We start from the raw sequence: 22,767 nt of genomic DNA, 5'->3' as shown, positions 1-22,767 counted from the left end.
CATACTTATTAATTGTAGTTCCAGAAGGAAAAGAAGATAGGGAAACCACACCTGACTGAAACAGGAAAAAATATTTTAAAGAATAATTATCAATTTTTTTAAAATTTACTGAAATATATAAAGCCACTGATTCAGGAAGTTTAACAAATCAAGTAGGAAAAACACAAAGACAGATGCATTAAGGCATATAATAATCAAATTAATGAAAACCAATGATAAACAATCTTAAAAACATCCAAACAAAATAAGACACAATACATAAGAAGAATAGATTCCACAGATTTCTCAACATGTTACCAAGACACCAGGGGTTCAGTCTGGGTCCTGATCCTTACCACACAAAAAGCCAATGACTGAGACAATGAGTAATGTCAAGGAAGAAGGCTTTAATCAAGTGCTGCAGCAAAGGAGATGGAAGATCAGTCTCAAGTCCATCTCCCTGACCCACTAAAACTACGGGTTTATATAGCAGGGAAGAAATGCAACAATGTATAAGAAAACAGGAACTAGGGAGAGACAAGGAAGCAATCATGATGAATGATGCTTTCTGCATCTCATTGTCTGGATGTGGTGACCTGGTGAGTTTCAGTTATTTGATACTTTTTGATTACTTGATACTTTTTGAGAGGCCTAAGGGATTCTTTCCTGAGGAAGGAACTCAGGTAAAACAAATATAAATTGGCCTGGTGCAGTGGCTCACGCCTATAATCTCAACACTTTGGGAGGCTGAGGCAGGTGGATCACCTGGGTCAGGAGTTTGAGACCAGCCTGGCCAACATGGTGAAACCCTGTCTCTTAAAAGTACAAAAATTAGCCAGGCATAGTGGTGGGTGCCTGTAATCCGGACTACTCAGGAGGCTGAGGCAGGAGAATAGCTTGAACCCGGGAAGCGGCCATTGTGGTGAGCTAAGATTGTGCCACTGCACTCCAGCCTGGGCGACAAGAGTAAGACTCTGTCTCAAAAAAAAAAAAAAAATATATATATATATATATATATATATATTACATATATATGTATGTTTTAAGTTTAAGACCAGGAAGGTTAATTTCTGTATATCCAAAAACAGCTGTCTATGGGACTGCTGGGTTGATTTCAAACAGAAACTGTGCAAACCAGAATTGAGTGGAATGACATCCACAAAGTGCTAACAGAAAACAAATTGTCAGTCTAGAATTATAAACTTGGGGAAAATATATTTTTAAAACGAGGGTGAAATAAAGACTTTTTCAGACTAACAAAAGTTGACTGAATTGGTGGCAAGCAGACTTGTTTTAAAATAAATATAGAAAAAAAATCCAGACTGAAAGTAATATCAGATGGAAATGTGGATTTATACATGAAGAGTTTTGGAAATAGTAACTGTGTACATAAATATAAAATACTGTTATCTAGTTTTAAATTTTATTTAAAAGATTAAAAAACTCAACTCAAGATGGATTAAAGACTTAAATATAAGACCTGAAAAATATAAAAATACTAGAAGAAAACTTAGAGAAAACTCTTCTGGACATTGGTCTCTGCAAAGAATTCATGATTAAGACTTCAAAAGCACAAACAACAAAAAACAACAAAAACAAAAATAGACAAATGGGACTTAATTAAACTAAAAAAGCTTCTGCACAGCAAAAGAAATAACAAAGTGAACAGACAACCTGCAGAATGGGAGAAAATATTTCAAACTATACATCTGACAAGGGATTAATATCCAGAATCTACAAAAATCTCAGACAACTCAACAACCACCACCACCACCACAACCACCAAATTAACCCGTTTAAAAAAAAGAAAAGAAAAGAACACTAACAAAACAGACATTTTTCGAAAGAAGACATATAAATGGCCAAAAAGCATATGGAAAAATGCTCAACATCATTAATCATCAGAGAAATGCAATTAAAACTGCAATGAGATACCATCTCCCACCAGTCAAAGTGGTTATTATTAAAAATTCAAAAAACAACAGAGGTTGGCGAGGATGCAGAGGCAAAGAAATGCTTATACAATGTTGATGGGAAAGTAAGTTAGTAAAACCTCTATGAAAAACAGTATGAAGCTTTCTCAAAAAGATCTCCCATTCAATCCAACAATCCCACTACTGGGTCTCAAAAAGATACCTGCACTAGTATTTTCCCTGTAGCACTATTCACAATAGCAAAGATATGGAATCAACGTGAGTGTTCATTAACAGATGATTGGATAAATAAAATGTGGTATAAGTATGTACAATGAAATAAAACTCAGCTATGAAAAAGAATGAAATCATAGCTTCTGTAGCAACATGGATGGAACTGGAGGCCATTATCTTAAGAGAAATAACTCAAACAGAAAGTCAAATATCACAAGTTCTCACTTGTAACTGGGAGTTAATAATGTGTACAAGTGCACATAGAGTGTGGAATAATAGACAATGGCGATTCGGAAGGGTGGGAGAATGTGAGGGGGATGAGAGATAAGAAATGACTTACTAAATGCAATGTACAGTATCTGCCTGATGGTTACACTAAAGCCCAGATTCCACCACTATGCAATATGTCCATGTAACTATATACTCTCCTGCATTCCATAATTTACCTTTTGTGTATCCCAATGAGAAATTCAACTGTAAATTATATCCTCTCAAACTTTCCAAGTTCATACTGAAGATTTTAAATCTTACTTCCCACTTCATACCACTTACAATTAGTTTGTCTTTTAATCATGCACTTCTTGCACTATTTTTGTCTTTAAAGTTTTATTTATTGATTTATTGATTTATGATTTATTATTCAATTTTATTTTATTTTTTGAGACGGAGTCTCACTCTGCTGCCCAGGCTACAGTGCAATGGTGTGATCTCAGTTCACTGCAACCTTCACCTCCCAGGTTCAAGCAATTTTCATGCCTCAGCCTCCTGAGTAACTAGTATTACAGGCACCCACAACCACACCCAGCTAAGTTTTTGTATTTTTTGTAAAGGCAGGGTTTCATCATGTTGGCCAGGCTGTTTTTAAACTCCTGACCTCAGGTGATCCGCCTGCCTCGGCCTCCCAAAGTGCTGGGATTACAGGCGTTAGCTACTACACCCGGCCCAAATTCTTATAAAATAGATGTTTCTTTTAACTTTTCATGTAGCTGTAAGTTTCTGGGTATCAAAAATGCCCTGTTCGATTTCATATCCCTTATGGTGATTGCTTTGTAATAGATGATGTACAGTTTAAGGGCTTCCTTTATTGTAGACAGGTTTTCGGCTAAAACAAAAATTTCAGACAAAAACTAGAGAGGCTAACACTACATTATTAAAGACAGATTTTTAAAATGAACTTATGATCTTTAATTTAAAATGTTTTCAAATGTATCAATAAATTCTAATGTTATTATGACTACAGACAATGTTGACTTAGAATTTGAGTGGACAAGCTTGTTTCCCTTTTAACCAGAATCCATATAGCTTATAAATAATGAGAAAAATAAATGCCAGTGGGCTGGAAATGTGTGTACATTGCTTAGGTATTGTCTCTCTGTCTGTACAAGAGGGCAATTATAGCCAAAAGTGTAATGCTAAACCTGAAGGCAAAGCAAAACGTTATTCAGAAGATAATAATGGCTTTGTTACTTGTGGTGACTCATCAAATGCTTGAGTCTCCCAGTTCATGCCTCCTCTCCGAATGTGTATCAAAGACAGACTGATCAATCCTTATTCTGTGGCACCATCTTTTTTCTGGATTTCATCCGGCATTTATCCCAAACTTTGTGTAAGAAAGAAACTGTATTTAAAAAGTAGAGGAATTTGGGAAATTTTTCCGGTTCCCTTAGCTGGAACCCATTATGCTCTTTTTATTATCTTGTTTGATTTTGTGTTTTCATAGACTTTTCTACAACATGTATTTACAAAATATCTTATATTCTTTCATACAGACGGCTAATTCCATCGATTAGGAGTTTCACTTATGTCCAAGTCCTGCAGACCTACTCTTTGCATCCCTTTTAGTAGTGATTATTGCCCTCCCCTACCTCTACTCACATTTTAAAAATGTAACAAGTCATTAGCTTATTTCATGGCCCTAGCATATTACAATTATTTCATGTAATATATCTGAAGGCATAGCTCAAATAAATTTCACGTTTTATAATTACAAAGAACTATGCATCTCCAAATGTATTTCCTTACTTAATTCCTCATATCTGAATCTCATTAGATTTTTATCTCACAATGTTTATCCATTCGAATAGCTCTTGTTCTGACATTGCACTTAATTCTGTGTAAAATAAATGGGTTCCTTCACAGTCTCTTCATATTCATCTATTGTATCTCTTCATAGTTTGTTCTGTCTTTCATTATGCATGTCAGGCTGTCAGACAGATTTCTAGCATTACTGAAAATGAGGATCCTCTTTAAGAGTTGATGTGGTAGGTGAAGAGTCTAGTTTAGTTCTAATAATTTCTCTTTTTAAAAAATAAGCAATGTGTAAGATCTGAGATGAGTTCTTTTGTATTTTAATCTTCTCCCAAAGAAGGTGTCTTATCCTAAAATCCTTCTTCAAGGACATTTTTTAAAAGGTTCTCACCTTTAAATATAGCACAACATAAAGGTTTCACAGATTGATGGACATCATATTACAGTTCTGGCTGGAGTTTAATGCTGTTTCCTTAGGGATTGCCCACTGCAGGATTTTCCCCTGTATTTCTAATGAAAGCTGTCTTAAAACAATCACAGCAAAGTAACCAACAACTATTTCTTTGCATGGGTTTGGTATGTATATGCACAGGATTTGCTTACTCAAGTTTTTTCTTTCTTTCTTTCTTTCTTTTTTTTTTTTTTCATGCTAAAGGTCAGTAAACATGATGAACTAGTAGAGAGAAGTTCAACATTTACCTAGACACTCTTTTGTGAATGCCTCCTATGTACACAATTGTTAAAGCCACATAGTTCAAAGTATATTCCCTCCTGCATCCTGATAGTCTATTAAACCTGTTAAAAGATGGCCCCAAATATATATTAACTCAATAGCATAGCAATTTTATTACCATGGAATATCACGAATTCCATTTATTCTAACCCAATTTGGAATATAAACTCTCATGTATCATCAATTTTTTGGAAGTTTTCCTCAATCTAGCAAAATATGCTAGATTTGTGAATGTAGAAAATTATGATTCATAAGAAACTTATAATTTGTCTTATCTTAATAGTCTTTGAAAAGTCCCCATAATGCAAACTTGCCAACAAATGAATATTATTCACAAGTATGTGGCTGTTGGAATGAATCATAGATTTCCCCTCACTAAGTCCTGGCTAGTTCGGATTTGTAATGTGTTTAAAAACTATCATGTCTTGAATTTCTATTAGGTAAAAATTCCTTTATATAAGTTATGTTTCACTTTCACAGCAACCTTATAAGATTGAGAATCTTATACCTGTTTTAACTGAGGAGTCTTAGGGGTATTTCTGCAAAAATGAAGATCTAGAAGTGTCAACAGTATTTGATCAATTCCTTCTATCCCAAGATCTAGGGATCTGCCAAAAGCAAACACAATAATACCAACTCTCTGTTACTGAACAATACAAAAGGTTTGTTACTTTTAACTAAAAGTTTTACACATGTTTCAAGCAGAAATCTAGCATAGCTTGTGGTGGCTTGGTAGACTCTGAGTGCCACCTGGCATCCCTCTCTTCTTGTCATGGCGCTCCATGGGCCAGCATCAGGCCTCTGTAGTGCCCACCATAAAAATAAGAAAAAAGACTCTGGTGCATTGGAAGTCAGCTAAAGTATAGAGCACGAATCTCTGGTGCTAGTGCCCCAGTAGTTAGGGTAGATGTTTCCATATAGGTCGCTTTTATAGTTTCTGCTGAAGTGAGGGAGTATAGCAGCTGCTACCCAAAAAAATGGCCTGTAGGCCTTATGTTCATGGGCAAGACCTAGGGTATCATGCAATCACTATTCTAATTCATAGGAAGTAAGAAGGAGGGCATGGTAATGAAGTTAGCCATTTGCTGTACCACAGACATAAAGGAAATATCTAGGATTGCTTTTTTCCATTGTAATAGCAGTTGGCATCCCAGGGTGGCATAGGAGTTAGTGGACTGTAATCCAAAGAATAAACCCTTCGTATGTATCTTTTATGTATACATTTCCTTCGTTTTAAAAGCTGGGGCTTTGGTAACAAAGCCCATTCATATTAGTGCAAACCATAGGGTGCATGTGCCTTCCAAGAATTTAAAATAGTAAATTCCAAGTTAAAATGTATGTGAGCATGTATATGGCTGTTAAGCATTTAAAGTAAGTCCTAGCCTATTTCAGTAACACTTAGTTCTTCAGTGTCATATAGCAATAAATGTCAAGGAATGAATTTGATTCCAAGTATTGGAATACTATGTTTTAAGTTTCCTCTATTACAGCATACTGTTCCTGGGCAGTTTGATGGCCTGGAAGTTAGTTGTTTACATAGTTTTGAAGGTGAGAACCTTGATCTATAGATCTATGGTCTGATTCCCAATTTTGCTTATCCATACATTTTATTTTGCTAGTGTATCCAGAATTAATTGGACCTAAGGAATGGAATAAGGCAGCTAAACTTACAAAAGATTTACTTAGAAATAGAAATGTCAATATATTGATTTGTAATGATTAATATAAATGCAAAGAGTACAAGAAACAAGTACCAATTTATCAATTCAGTTTTACTTCTGTAAAAAATTGTATATAGGAAACCAAATACAACACGTTACTTAGAACTAATTGAGTCAGATTATGGGAAGATTTATAACTGGTTTTAATTGCTACATGTCTAGTACATGCATTTCACTGTAGGAACTTATTTACTGTAAGGATCACACCGTTGAGTGTTTGTGTCAATATGTCCACCCTATTAAAGGAAAAGGAGAGCACGTTATTTTGATTTAGGTAATTTTATCATCTAACAGCAAGAATTATCTGCTAGCTGGGAAGGGGACTTTTTTGGAGGAGGGGGCAAAGCGTCAATTTTAAATAGTAGCCATAGAAGTTAAATCATTATATTCCAGAAAGGTTTCTCAGATCAGTCAGACCTTGGGGAGGCAGAAGTAAAGCACAAGAGCAAAGTGTTGGAACCTGAGTATAGGTCAGTGGCAAAGAGATCAGTAGGCATCGAACTAAATAAAAGATTCTGATCAGAGTCACATGGCGCATACCTCACCATGGAGGTCCAAGGAATAGGCTCTCCGCCTTGTGATAATCACATAATAATAAGAAAAACTTCATGCAGATGAAGTAGAGAACAACTAATAATAAATCTGTAATTGGTCTAGTGGGATTCCTTTTAGGGAAGAATCAAAAGAGGCAGGAGGTATGAAATATTTGTGTTGCAGACCAAGAATCAAGTCACAGGAGGAAGAGTAAGTCTCAGGTATGAAAGTGTTGGCAGGAATCTGTGCACTCGGGAGTTAAAGAAGGGGAGATCCTTGTGGCACTGCTTATCTGCTGATTTGCCAACTGATTCAAGTCCAAGCTCTAATCTGGTCCCATCTATATTAATGAATGATGGAGCCATAGATTCAAATTGCCTTCTAGTCCTTTCATTAGCCCTTGCAGTTTGGGGAGAAAAAAAATCCTAAAATCGGGAACTTAGGACTGAGAAAGGTGAATGAATACCCACTTTCCTGTTTAGAGCAGCTTACATGGCCTTCTTTCTGGAGTGCCCTCCTTTAACTTTCTGTCACCTGGAAAGTGTGTCAGGGGAAGTAGACTGGAAGTCAACAAATTTAGTGATGCAACAGGTAGAATATCTACATATAGATTCAGAGAAAAGATTAGATCTGAAACAGCAAACTTGTAACAATATGCTTGACTCGTTAATTTGTTCAGAGATTGTTCTGGTGCTTGTCAACATTGCCACCTCTTTTTTGCCATCCTCTTTTTTGTAAAAAAATAAAAATTTATTATTTTAATATGTCTTCTTTAATCCTGATGTACAATTCATAGATAGCATAACCTAACTATACAGTTGATCTCCATAATATTTTATTTTAAATTTTAATTGGAATTCTATTTAAAATAGAAATCAAAGTAATTTGTAATAGCATCACATATGTTTCAAAGGTGCAAATGCATGGACATGACTACACTGAAAGAGCCGAGGAAGCGGTGAAGTGTTTACCATGAATGTGATTGCTACAGATGCAGTTGGGTATAGATGCACTGTATTGCAACTCAGATTTTATGAGTGGCATTTCCAGGGATGTTGTGGTTTTACAAAATGGTAATCAACTCCTGGTAAATGTCCAGAGAAAGCACAATCTTTTCTCTATTTACACAAATGTTGCATTCCTAGAGTAGCCAATTTGTGTTAAACCCACACAAGAAAATCTTGTGCTTGCACTTAAAACAGTCACATTATAGTTTTAGTAAATTATAAACAAGCATTTCATCACTAAGAATGTCCTATAAAATATCTGGATATCTTGAAGAGTTAGGGGCAATGCTTCAGTTGGGCAGGACTGCAAGTTCATTTCAGGACATCGAGTATCCATGACTCTTAAATTAAATTATCGGAGTGGCTATAACCATTATGATAACCAAAACACCCTCTCACCTTCAAATTTCCAAAGCACGAGAAGTCACTAAGAGGTCACTAGGAACAAGTTTTCCATGCATTTTTGAAATGCATTAATTTGGGGTAAGCTATACATAACTGTTTCAAAATTTTTAGAAAACTGGAGTACTCTTATTTGTGCTATGAAACTTATCAAATTATTTTTTAAAATTTAATTTCTACATGTGGCCAAAGACACAGATAAGGATAGGAGTGAGGAGTTAATAAGAAGCAAATACAGTCATGAGCCAGAGAGTTATTTATTTCTAAATTTTTGAGATGAAAGGAAGTGAAACAATTATAAGCACCAAGCTCTCTTTATAAGAAGATCCGGGTCAAAGCTAGATTTGAGATGTTGAGGTGACAAGTGTCTGAGATCTGGAGAGTGGGTATTTGAATGAAAACACAGGATTTGGGGACTAACACATAAAGTTGTCATGAACACGTTTTCTAGTAGCCCAAGGTCCAGGACTTTGACAATGTAGGAATGACTGGACTAAGTGGGGAGGTCTTGGCTACTCCGGTGTGTGATACATCAAGGATCTTTTGGGATATGTCAAATAGCTTCTGCTGGGAACCTCTTTAGTTCTAGAATCTCTGTTGTCTCAGCTTGACTTCAGATGCTGATGCTGTTCTGATGACACTCTGGCTACTCCCTCAGAATCCACAGGCTGACCATGCTTCTTTATTGCACACAGGAATGATATTCTGTGACCCAGATCAGGGGCCCCAAAACACATTAGCTCTCAGCCAGAGATATGATGTGCAAGCCAGCGTGGAACCAATAAGCAGACTCCTGCTCTGCTGAGCTGTCATCAAAGAGGCTGTTACCTGCTGCCTCACTGCAGCCTGAATTTTCACTTACATCTGAAGTTATTTCTCTTCCTTTACTCTATGTGATTCTTTGTTTTGTCCTTACCTTCAATCTCTTCCTTTTGTCCCTTAAAATCGTGCTAAAAAATTAGGAAGATTAGGCTCAAATTAGATAAATAAAATAATGCTACCCTTTTTTTGTCATTGGGGTAATTGCACCTCCTTATCCATCTTTTTCCCTTTGGGGGCATGTCCCTTACCCCCATCCCTGGCCCTCATTTGTTAGTTCCTGTAGCTTACACTGGTTGTTAGGTTTTACTTACTCCCCTCCCACAGCCAGGTTCTTGCCAACCATCTACCATATACAATATTGCAGCTACAAGCTGTTCTCAGAAAATCCACTCAAAATAGCTGAGGAACAGCTGTTCCTGTGATATTTTCAAAAGAAAGAAATTTGTATTTGGCTTCATGGTCTAAGGGTCTGTTGGTTTTGCATAGAAAGAGACAAATGAAGCCCTTCACTCCAGCTGAAATTCTCTGTCCCTCATTCTCAGGCTCCTATTTCAGCAGAAGGATAAGTGGGCCAGGAAATGGAAAGATGGTTCTGGAAAAAGCATGCATCATTTGCTTGAGGGCTGTTCATTTACTTCTCATATTTTTGCAACTGATATTTACAAGTAGATTATCAAGAGTTGATTTGTGGGTACAAATTAGCGGGAAAAACAAGACCAGTTGAATCCAATTAGCATTTTTTGACTCATTTGTCACCTAACATAACACTGGTGGAAACACTTTAATAATGCAGAGGAAATGTATCATTAATGTGTGGCACGCTGCTTCTACTCTTGAAATTTAAAGGCTTTGATAAATTTTGAGAGTGGAGCTAAGTATCCTTAAATTGTTTAGTTTGCTAGTAAAAGTCTCTTTTTATGTCTTTCTTCTCATACTTCCCCAGGAAGCATCTGAAAGAACAGTATGGTTGTCAGGTTTGGAACAGAACAATTAGATGTCAAGGATGCAATTAGTCTAAACTTAGCACATTAGGGACTCAAGATGGTAGCATCTGAGACCACACAACTATGAACTAGTAATTAAGAAACTACTTTCCACTTACTGTTTCCTGGAAAAAAAAAGTATTTATGTATTTCCTGTGAGATAGCATTTATTCACTGTAGAATTATGTTTCATTTAAGCACTTGAAGCCATATCTTGATTCTGGAAGAGCTGAAATGCATCTTTGAAGGAACACGCCTGTATTAGCAAGAAAGGGTGTATATTAGCAACATTGTCCATTGCTTCTAAAGTCAATTTTATGCTGCAGATCAAGCAGAGCTACAAATAATCACACTTCTTGTCACATGTTGTGGAATCACATCAAGCGTTATAAATTATTAAAGATTTCACATGGACATCATGTAATACCACAGGAGTTCCATTATGATCTACCATTAATTAACATCCACTGCCTATATTTCAAAGTGCTATTGCTCTGTCACACCACAGGCTGTTATACCGACCATAAATGCTATCAATATTCCTGCATTTATCTAAGCTCCAACTGATTAAAATGTGATTTGTCCCATAATACCTTCTTAGTTTGATATGTGACTCAGATTGCTGACCTCACATTACTTCTATCTCAAGTTGTCATGCAGTCAATTATACTGAATAACTGCAAGGCTTAAGAGCACAGAGGAGAACCCGTATTGGAAGGAAAACATTACTCCCGTAATTTTAAGAGAGAAAAGAAATATTAGGATGAAGAGTGTGGGGGCTATTCTGCGCCAATGAAAACAAGTTGTCAAGTTATGAGTTTCCTGGGGCAGAACATAATTTAGTCTGTGCCTTGCAGTTTAATGAGTTAGGAGATGCTGGCAACTTTGGAGAGAAAGCCTGCTGGTTTACATACTTTCTTGCATTCTTCTCTTTCTCTCTCTTCTTCTCTTTCATCAACATTTAGTTATTGAGTGTCTAACACATGCATTCCGTAGTGGACCAAGAGAAGCCAAAGTTTTCAGGGTAACAGCAAAGAATAAGCCCATCACACTGTGTCTGGAATTGGTTCCTTGCGCTGGGTTCTTGGTCTCGCTGACTTTAAGAATGAAGCTGCCGACCTTTGTGGTGGGTGTCACAGTTCTTAAAGATGGTGTGTCTTTAAGAACTTTAAGAACAGTTTGTTCCTTCAGATGTTCAGATGTGCCCTGAGTTTCTTCCCTCTGGTGGGTTCGTGGTCTCGCTGACTTCAGGAGTGAAGCTGCAGACTTTCACAGTGAGTGTTACAGCTCTTAAAGGTGGCACCTCTGGAGTTGTTCGTTCCTCCCAGTGGGTTCATGGTCTTGTTGGCTTCAGGAGTGAAGCTGCAGACCTTCTCCATGAGTATTACAGCTCATAAAGGTAGTGCGGATGCAAAGAGTAAGCAGCAAGATTTATTGCAAAGAGTGAAAGAACAAACCTTCCATAGCAGGGAACATCAGGAGTGGGTTACCACTGCTGGCTTAAGTGGCCAGCTTTTATTCCCTTATTTGGCCCCACCCACATCCTGCTGATTGGTCCATTTTACAGAGCACTGATTGGTCCATTTTACAGAGTGCTGATTGGTGCTTTTATAAACTTTTAGCTAGAGACAGTACTGATTGGTGCCTTTTTACAGAGTGCTGATTGGTGCATTTACAAACATTTAGCTAGACAGCGCTGATTGGTGCATTTTTACAGAGGGCTGATTGGTGCATTTACAAACGTTTAGCTAGACACAGAGTGCTGATTGGTGAGTTTTTTCAGAGTGCTGATTGGTGCATTTACAAACTTTTAGCTAGACACAGAGTGCTGACTGGTGTGTTTACAAGCCTTTAGCTAGACAGAAAAGTTCTCCAAGTCCCCACCCAACCCAGAAGCCCAGCTGACTTCACCTCTCAACACCACTATATTAAATAGTAGTGTGAAAAAGTTAATATAACTTAACAAATAATTTTCTTTTACTATAAAGGTATTTGCTAAATATTAGAGTTTCATAGACTATTATGATTAAGGATTTTTTTGGCGGTAACCTAGTCTAACGTTACATAAGAAAAATGGAACAAAAATTAGCAAGTAAATGGTTGGAGTAATACCAAAAATTAAGGCACGAGAAAATCAGGACTAGAGCCCCATCTCTTAGAACTTGACTAGCAAATGTTTTACCTCTTACACATGCTTTTATAATTTGCTATCCTAAAAAGACAATTGCAATTGCAAGACAGACAAATTTTATACCATATAGTTTAAGCACTTATTTTTCTTTAAGCAAAATACACTAATAGAGAAACTATGAAGGCAGAATGCAGTGGCTCATGCCTGTAATCCCAACACTTTGGGAAGCTGAGGCAAGTGGATTGCTTGAGTTCAGGAATTTGAGACCAACCTAGGCAACATGCTGAAACCCCATCTCTACAAAAAATACAAACATTAGCCAGGTGTGATGGCATGCGTCTATTATGCTAGCTACTTAAGGGCTGAGGCAGGAGGATCGCTTGGGTGAGGGAGGTTGAGGCTGTGATGAGCCGTGTTCGCATTACTGTACCCCACCCTGGGTCACAAAGTGAGACGCTGTCAAGAAACAAAGTATGGAGATGTTAACCCCTTAAGCCCTTGTGTAATGGAAAAAGTCACGAAACTACAAAGGGAGCAAACAATACGTGATTTGAGACAAAACAGTGAAATTTGAAAAGTTTTTGAACTGCAAAGTGAGTCTCTCTAAGCTACAGTTGCTCACTGTTATGGAGCATACTAGGGCTTAAATGTGTCTCCTAAAGTTCATGTGTTAGAAACTTGATCCCCAGTGTGGAAATGTTCAGGTGATGGAGACGAATGGCAGGTGTTTGGGTCATAGAGGTGATGCCCCGTTGAGTTGATTAATGCTGTTTTTGTGGGAGAGGTTTCCTTGTAAAAGTGGAGTTCAGCCCCCTTCTTTCTCTCTCTGTCACACAGATACACACACTCACACTCAATTTCCATTATGGGATGACATAAAAAGAAGGCCCTCACCAAAGGCTGGTCCCTTGGTTTTGGACTTCTCAGCCTCCAGAACCGTGATAAATAAATTGCCCTTTTTAATAAATTACTCAACCTCAGCCATTCTGTTATAACAACAAAAAACGTACTAAAACAGAACACAAGGACGTTCTTTGGGGATGAGCTTTTTTACTTGTCTATCAGATAAGCTCCCTCACACTGTAAGAAAATCATTCGCATAAAACTGTGTTTTTGTGTTAAAAATGTACAAATGATCAAACACTTAAAAGTTCTAGTGTTAAAAAGCAAGGGCCTTTTGATGTTTTCTGAATGCTTGTCAAATAATGAAGTTATTGCCTGATCAGGCTGGAGAGGTTAATAAAGAGTATAGGGGTTCAGGGTTGCTTACAAATGACAGGAGGGCTGGCTGTATCCAGTCTATGAAGCCCTTATTAAGAAAAAGGAAGTCCCAGAAGAATAAACGGCATTTAGTGTTATGGTCTTTATAGATCCTTTACTTAGTTTTTGTGAGGTAAAACTCAACTTAGGATATTTTATTCTCTATGTATCCAGGCATCTTTACCAGCTCAGGATCAAATGTAGAGCTCTGCAATAGATAAAGCCTGCATTGTAATTAGATGAGCTGCCAAGCAAAGTCCTCAGTGGTGTCTGATTGGTGAACAGAATCCTGGATTTGTAGAAATTTGGAATGGGCTGAACCAATAAACCTCCACACACCTCATATACCCTGGGACAATTTCTAAAAAGAGAGCCAGAAACCAGTATGCAGTGTGGGTCTAGGCAGAGACAGGAGTTTTCTCCAATGGGTGGAAAGAAAAAATTTGACAAAGGGAACAATCCTGGAGTTCCCAGGAGCCCACAGTGATCTCTTTAAAACATACTCTAGATAGTTTTACCCATAGTACAAATTTCAAAATGACAGTTTTCAACTTTGATATTGGCTTTTCTTATTATTTTGCTTCAAATGACATTTTTAAAATAATAGGTGTAAATGTATATACTGAATTTTTATATATATTACATAATTTAGTAATTAGAGAGTTTATTTTTTTGAAAAAATTCAAGCCCCACAGCTGGATAGTATATTTTCATAGTTTTCTCAGTTAACCTTCATAGAGAAAGGTTCTGTTAGAGTTTTATGCTACCCTCAATGATGCCTCCTGGTGGCAGCTGAGCTGGGGTTAATTCCCAAAGTGAAATAAAGTCGTCTCTGGGCAATACGCCCTACAAATCTAGCTTAGTTGGTGATTACAAGTGTCATACTCATTATCTTATTTTTTTCATTCAAACAAATAAATATAGCATTTAAATATCAGGCAAGTTTAGAGAAACGTGTTTTTGTTTACTTATTTAAGGCTGAAGAAAGGGCTCAGATGAATTCACAAAAAAATTAATATACATTTGCCCAACAAATATTTAGTGAGTACTTTTTTCCAGAACTGTGATTGTTCAAGATATAATATATTTCTATATTAGGGTTACTTTTCCTTTTTTAAAATTAAACATATCTCAGGAAGTATTTTAGGATGAAATGAATAAAATAGGAAAAGTATTATACATTTAATTTTTTTTTTTTTTTTTTTTTTTGCATGAGGAACTTCTGATAAACCCAGGAGATGGCGGGAATTGAAGAATAAAAGGAAGGATGAAAACAATGGTAAGGGGGCATTGACTAGATCTTCGTGGAAATGCCATTTTGTTTAGCTGGCATCAGCTTCCTGGGTAGCTCAAATAGCTCTGCAATCTCAAGATTGATGGCTTCCTTGTGTTCCTTTCACTTAGAATAACAGTGAGTCATTGGGCTCAGCTCCAGCTTTAAGCAGAACTTGGAAAGAACATTTCTTGTAGGGTTTTGTCGTTTTGCTAATGAATCACATGGAACTCTCTTATGGTTAGAGGGCCCCCAATTAGGAAGGATAGTGGATCAGTTGGATAAAGGAGTCTGAGGAATCAGAGACATTCCTCGTAAGTGAGGCTGTAGACTTGTAGACACGTATTCAATCTGTGCACAATCTAGGTGATACATTTTTAAAAATTATTTCTAATCCTGGGGCTGTAGGAAATAGTAACTGGAGGGCTAAGGGAGTTACATTGCCATTGCACTGCTCATTTCCCTGTAAAATCCTCCCCTGAAAAAGCAAATTGGACTTTTGGGTTCATCCCGCTTCTTGACAGACTAAGTGAGCCATATTGAAAATGGCATTTTGTTTTTAAAAAGATATTCGTTATTATGCAAAAGGGCAAAACTCCTGTGGAGAAATAAGCATTGACGATCTTGAGATTTCTTTGGAGGCCACTCTATTACCTTCAGATGTTGGCCATTCCTTGGAGGTGGTCTTGACAAGAGACTAGACCACATTCCTTTCCCTTTTGTGTAACCAAAACGTCATGATAGATGTGATAATCTTCTAATCTTTTTGGAGTTCTGATTAACACCTTTCCCCAAATAAGTCTGAGCTCTATTTGCCAGGTGACCAGGAGAACTGCCCAGACATGTGTTAACTGGAAATCAAGCTTTGGCTAGTGGTTTTTTCATTAGCCAAAGTTGAAATTCAAAAGGGGTTTGTTGTCACAGATGGCATGGGGAAACCTGGAGCACATTATATCAAGTGAAATAAAACCCAGTCACAGAAGGACAAATACTATGTGATTCCACTTACATGAGATATCTAAAATAGTCAGACACATTGAAGTTGCCAGGGATTGGGGGTGGGGAAAATAGGGAGTTGGTCAATAGGTATAAAGTTTCAGTTGTTCTAGATGAATACGTTCAAAGTATCTGCCGTGCAAAATAGTGCCTATAGTTAACATCATGGTATTGTGTACTTCAAAGAGTGTGTTAAGAGGGTAGATCTCATGTTAAGTGTTCTTACCACAAAATAAAAGAAAAACAAATACAAATGAACAGAAACTTTTGGAGGTGTCAGATATGTCTATTACCTTGATTGCAGTGATGACATCATAGGAATTGCCATATGTCCAAACTCATCAAATTATACACATTAAATACATGAAGTTCTTTGTGCATTATTTATACCCCAATAAGCTGTTAAATATTTTTAAAAAGATATTGGTTGAATGAATAAATGCATTAATGAATTCAGTAGCCATTGATTATAATGAGTCAGATTTTGTGGCAGGTCCCTGGAATGTAGAATTAAAGAAGACAGTCACCAACATCAAGGGAAAGTGATTAAGACACACATATAAATGCATAATTGCAGTACAGAGTGATCGGTGTTAAAATAGATGCTGACTGTAGAGCACTGAAAAGTAAGAGTAATAGCCCAGTGAATCAGGAAATAATGCCACAGGAAGGAAACTTTGGGCTGGCATTTGGTCTTTTAATTAAGGCAACACTAATTTCACCATATCATTACTTTCAAATTATTTCTATGTTATGTCTGTCAATTACTTTTGTAGGCTAACATATTGGCTAGGAGTTAAGCCATGGCTTTAAAATGCATTCTGATGTGATTGTATTCGTTTACCAGTTGAAGAAACATTGTTGATACCATAGTTTATTTTCTGTGACTTTCCAAATTTTTTAAACTTTGAAAATCACCCAAACTATATCAAGAAATCTATAGTATGCCTATAAACTTAGAATATCTAAAAAAAAGACATCAATTGTTTTAATATAATCATCCTTTCCCTTTTCTGATAGCTTCTGTTTTCCTGGACCATCATGCACTTCAGGTTTTAAAATACATTTCCATAGAGTTGAGACAGATTATTTTGATTTCCTTGCTGTGATTCATTCTCATTACCAATTATAATTTTGTGATTTTGTGCTTTTCCCTGTATTTTTAAGTTCATATGTTTATTTTTTCGAACAATAAAATTCTGCATATATTTATAAAAGTTATTGTTTTGTTTTATTAATTTCTGCTTGTATATTTGTTATTTCTCTCCTGCCAGTATATTTTGGTTGATTTTGCTTACGTGTTTTCAGACTTCTTATGTGGAGTACTTATTTCCTTTTTTTTTAAAAAAAAAAAATCCTTTATAAGCCTCCAGATTCTTTGGTGAACATAGTTGTAGCCATTTTCCATATTGTGTAAAGTTTATACTTTTATTCAAAATTTTTTATTTATGTTTACTTTTTGCTGTTATAAAAGCATTGGTTCATTCTCATGAATATTGCTGATATTCTGATGGTTCAAATTGGCCAGCCTGGCCCTCTCTTTACAGTAGGTCATCTGCAGCCTCACAGGCTCACTGGGGATAAAGGGAGGGGTCCTAGCTGAGCCCAGGGTGGGGACGATGACTCTTCAGGCAGGCGGTCTGTCCCATGTGAAAGAGGCATGGGTGAGTGGGGCCACCAGGGAAGCAGAGTTGGGAGAAACCGCCTCACAGTCTTTTATCTTTCCCCATCTGTCGATGATTCTCCACGCATATTTCCAAGTTTCAGGTTAAAGTGTTTTCCTCTCAATTTCTGTCATGAATTTGTAGTGTTGTTTCATATTATTATAAATTATGGACTGTTTCACTAGGACTTATTTGAATTTATTGTAAGTTTTGTTATATTGCCTAATTTAGAAAAGGTTTTAATAACTTTCATAAAAGGCAAATATCTTCTTTATTAAATGTGTTATTTTGTTCTACTTATTATTTATTAATATAAATAAAACTACCTCATTTTGTCAAAATTTTCAAGTACTTTTGACCTGCCTGTGGTATATTCTCAAGGTATATGGAAACTCTTTGGAAGAATCAAAAGACTACGCAGTCCAGGACCACTGAAGAATACTTGTCAGCACTCTAAAGATTTTAAGAGGTTTTGAAAGAAAAAGGATTGGTGTCCAAATAATTTTTGAATGATTTGAGGTAAACAAAAATTAAAAATCATTTTTTTCTGAGTTTCTAAAGGTCTTTAATATGTTAGCATGAACTGAGTATCTTTAAGATGTAGCTTTTTAATATAAGTTTCCCAAACTAATTTTGTCATGAAAAGTTGTTTTGTGGGACATCTCAAGTGAAGTGACTGGATTTCACTGGAAGTTTTTAATGAGGCAATAGAAACTAGGAAGCGAAGAGACCTTTCCAAAGCTGTGAACTTAATTGACAAACTTTGGATCTAGTGTTCTGGCAGTGCCAGTATTTCCATATCAAGTGTATCAATAGTTGGCTAAATATTGCCCATCAAATTACATGGAAAGTGAGTGAAAAAACTTAGTCAGCAATCTGAACTGGATCTAGTCTAGCAATCTATTAGATTCCAATTTACAGCCTGTATCATGATGGCTCAATTTTTTCAAATGCTTCTGACCAACTGTGGGACATCATCCATAAGTGAATTTCCATTCCACACTATAACTGAAAATTCATTTATTCAGTTAAATATTAATTGAGCTCCTGCAACGTCTTAAGCACTGTCAGTAATAAACAGGACAGTTTATGCTCCCTTCTTGGAGCTCATATGCTCCAATAAATAGACAATAAATAGGAAAATATAAACATTTTTAAAAGTTATGAATACAAATTATGTTTCTGGTGGGTTACTTCAGAGTGGTGGACATGGAAAATATCTCCAGATTCAGGAATGTTCTTTGAAAACGATATTTTAATTTTGCTCTTGAATTAGTCCACTTCTTCCTGATGCTGATACTCAAGCAGCTGTTTCCTAATGACTGGGTACAGAAAACCTCACCATGCTGGCTGATGGCCTCAGATCAAGCATAAGAGCATGAGGAGGTTCAGCAAATTGTTTGACACAAATGTGTAATAAGTAGATGCAGTGTCTGTTTCACCTGAAGATGAGAAGTAATAGTTCTATTTAGGGAATATTTTTTATTCTGCCTTGTTCAATGGGGACAAATGCTGCCTTAATTTTTAAATTGACATGTGAAATTAAATTTACATGGAAACATATGTTTATCGCAGAGAAAATTAATCGTTTGAATGGGTACCTAATAGAGCCTTTAAGAAAAAAAAAAAATAAGAGTTGGGGTTTCACTGTGTTGCCCAGGCTAGAGCTGAATTAACAGGCTCAAATGATCCTTCCACCTGACCCTCCCAGGTAGCTAGGATTACAGGCACCTGCCACCATGCCCTGCTAATTGAGCTTTTTAAATGATTGGTCATAGCAAAAATATTTCTGTTTGCCCTGTGTGCTCATGTCATTTATCATTCATCATGTGGCCCTGATTAAGTTGAAATCAGACTTTAATATACATTTTCACAAAGGGGTAAAAGAACATAGATTAAAGCACATTTCAAGATCTACCTATCTATCTATCTATATACTAGATCTCACACAACGGTCATAGAAAAGTACACAAAATTGCATTCCAGTGTAAAATTCTATGTCACATTGTTCTCTGTTTTAAACATAAGCTTATTATTCTATTTGTATATTTGTGTATTTATTGATTTATTGAATAGTAAATAGTCCTGCTATACATATTATATATGTATTATGCATATATATTTCATGTAAAGTAATCCCCACAACAGGTAATTGTTACTGGCACTATTGTTTTTGAGGGGAAAATGCATTTATAAAGGAAGGCACAGTATATGTAAGGTTTTGATTTGCAAAAAGCCATGTGCAAAATCCTTTCTAAATATGTTAAACATTTGACCCCAGGCAAATAATAATATTTTATAGGATGGAGGAAATATGGAGAGTTATTATTTTTATAAATATACGAGAAGCTGTCTGATCTTGAGTCACTTTAAATGCTCATTTTGCTTTTAATGAGTAAAAATGTTCTTCAAATAGTAATTTATAATTTGTATTTCTTCTTTTGTGAATTTTCTGTCAATACATTTTGTCAAATGTTTTCCCACTATTGGGATTCATGTCTTGTTTCTTTTCATTTGACAAAGCTCTACTTTGCCATTTCTGTCACAGGTTGTAAATCTTTATATCAAATTATAATTTGCTTTTTGGTTTCTTTACATATTTAACCCACTTGAGTAAATAAAAGTAAGGAAGCTCTAAAATGTAAGGTTATTTTATGTTACTAATTATGATTTCTGGCTTTAAATTTGTTAAAGAGTCATCTATGCGTTCTTCTATTTCTTTTAGGGTTTTGTATTTTACATTTAACATTTGCTGTGCAGAAATCGTTTTATCTTTTTTCCCAATTGTTCACCAGGAGACATAAGCTTATTATTTTATTTGTATATTTGTATATTTATTGACTTATTGAATAGTAAATAGTCCTGCTATATATATTATATATATATAGTGCATATATATTTTATGTAAAATAATCCCCACTCTTTTTTTTAAGACAGAGTCTTGCTCTGTCACCCAGGTTGGTGTGCAGTGGCACAATCTTAGCTCACTGCAACCTCCACCTCCCGGGTTTAAACAAGTCTCCTGCATCAGCCTCCCAAGTAGCTGGGACTACAGGCACGCACCACCACATCTGGCTAATTTTTGTATTTTCAGTAGAGACGGGGTTTCACCATGTTGGCCAGGATGGTCTTCATCTCTTGACCTCCTGATCTGCTGGCCTCATCCTCCCAATACATTTTTTTTGTTTGTTTGTTTGTTTTAGCTAAACTTGTACATTTATTTTTAAAAATAAACTCAGATTATATTGGAAAATTTCCTGTAACTCATAGTAATTTTTTTCTCTAGTTATTCAAGAATTATGTGTATAGTCTAAAAAATAATTTACTCTTTACCTAATGGTGTAATAAATTATAGTTTTGGATTTATTGTAATACATTATCTTTGCATTACTATAAATATGCTTTTTTGATCATGGGTCCAGGTAGTAATATTGCTGGTAAACTCTAATAGTATTGTACATTTATTCACATTAGATTGTTCACAGTTTTCTATGTTTTGGTGCTATAAATTTCTGATATACTGGTTGCAATCGGTTATAAATATGATTTGAAACTCCCAGTATTTACGCCTTATGGATCATTATATACCATGGGTATTATAAATGGACATGAGTAATGCAAGAATTTATTTTTAAATTGATATTGACATTTATTTTAGATATATTATTTGACCACTAATTTTTTCATTATCTAACATTTATTTTCCTATTCATGTTTCTAATTACTCTTAATTTAATTTTAGTTGTATATTATGAATTTCATCGATATAGTCACATATATTAGTATGAAGTCATAAGTTACTTCTACAAATGTATGTTTATTTCCCCCATTAACATTAATTTTTAAATTAAGATTTTTCTATTTTTGCCTGATTTGTTCTCTTTTCTTGTTTGTCCCCCAAATAATAACCTTTTGGTTATATTCACAAACACCAACCTTTTAGTTTTAGGTTTTAATATTTTAATTTTACTTTTCTGAATTTATATTTTCTTGTTTTTTGTTTTGTTTTGTTTTTTGCATTTTTTAAGTTTTTCTTTCTTCATCCCAAGATTTTATATTGCTGGATTTAATTTGCTGATATTTTGTGGGAATTTTATGTTGAGGTTCCTGAGGGGTATTCATCTACAGTTTTATTGTTTTCAATGGCTCTTTTGCTTTCTGGGTAATTTTGGTCTCATAACAAGAGTTGGTAAGCATTCTCCCTTCTCACACTTTCTGGAAGAGTTTGTGTAGAATTGGAGTATTTGTTCCTTAAACGTTTGGCAGTACACACTAGTGAAACAATCTAGGTTTGAATTTTTCTTTGTTGGAAGTAACGTAGCAACTTCTACTTTGTTATTATTTGATTATTCTCTAATATCTAAGCTTGCTTTTTTATTTTCAAACTTTCTGGATCATTTCTTCTTTCACTTATTCCTTTTTAGATCCTATGCAATTGGTTTTGACTGATTGGTTTCTATCTTAATCTCATTATTTTCCTATTTTACCGAATAAGCTAAATTGTTTAGCTATTCAAATTTGCTGTCATAACTAATTATATAGTCTTATTTTGTCACTTTTTAAACTTTAATATGTATCTGCAATTGATTCCTTAGATTTGTGTGTTATGCTATGTAAACAGTTTTCTTCCCCTTGGTTGTATCTAATTATTTGGAATTTTCATCACATTTTTAATTATCTCATTATCTTTGTTCATTAAATATTGCTACAACTAATTAGGTGCAATATTTAATTCTCAGAGTCATAACAGTAGCGTAGTTTAACTGCTTATTACCTTCTTGTTTCATGATATAATTTTAATTTTTTGTGTAATTGTTGTTAAATTATACTTTCTGTCTTATTTCTTTAAAGAAATACTTACAACACTTGGATTTTTCTTGAGATGGAGTCTTGCTCTGTTGCCCAGGCTGGAGTGCAGTGGTGGATCTTGGCTCACTACAACCTTTTGATCAAGTCATTTGATCAAGGGTTCAAGCCATTCTCCTGCCTCAGCCTCCCGAGTAGCTGAGATTACAAGCATGCGACACCATACCGGGCTAATTTTGAATTTTAGTAGAGACAGGGTTTCATCATGTTGGCCAGGCTGG

Source organism: Trachypithecus francoisi, unplaced genomic scaffold, assembly GCF_009764315.1.
Source record: "Trachypithecus francoisi isolate TF-2019V2 unplaced genomic scaffold, Tfra_2.0 Contig01474, whole genome shotgun sequence".
NCBI classification, from domain to species: Eukaryota; Metazoa; Chordata; class Mammalia; order Primates; family Cercopithecidae; genus Trachypithecus; species Trachypithecus francoisi.
This window is presented reverse-complemented; position numbering follows the sequence as displayed.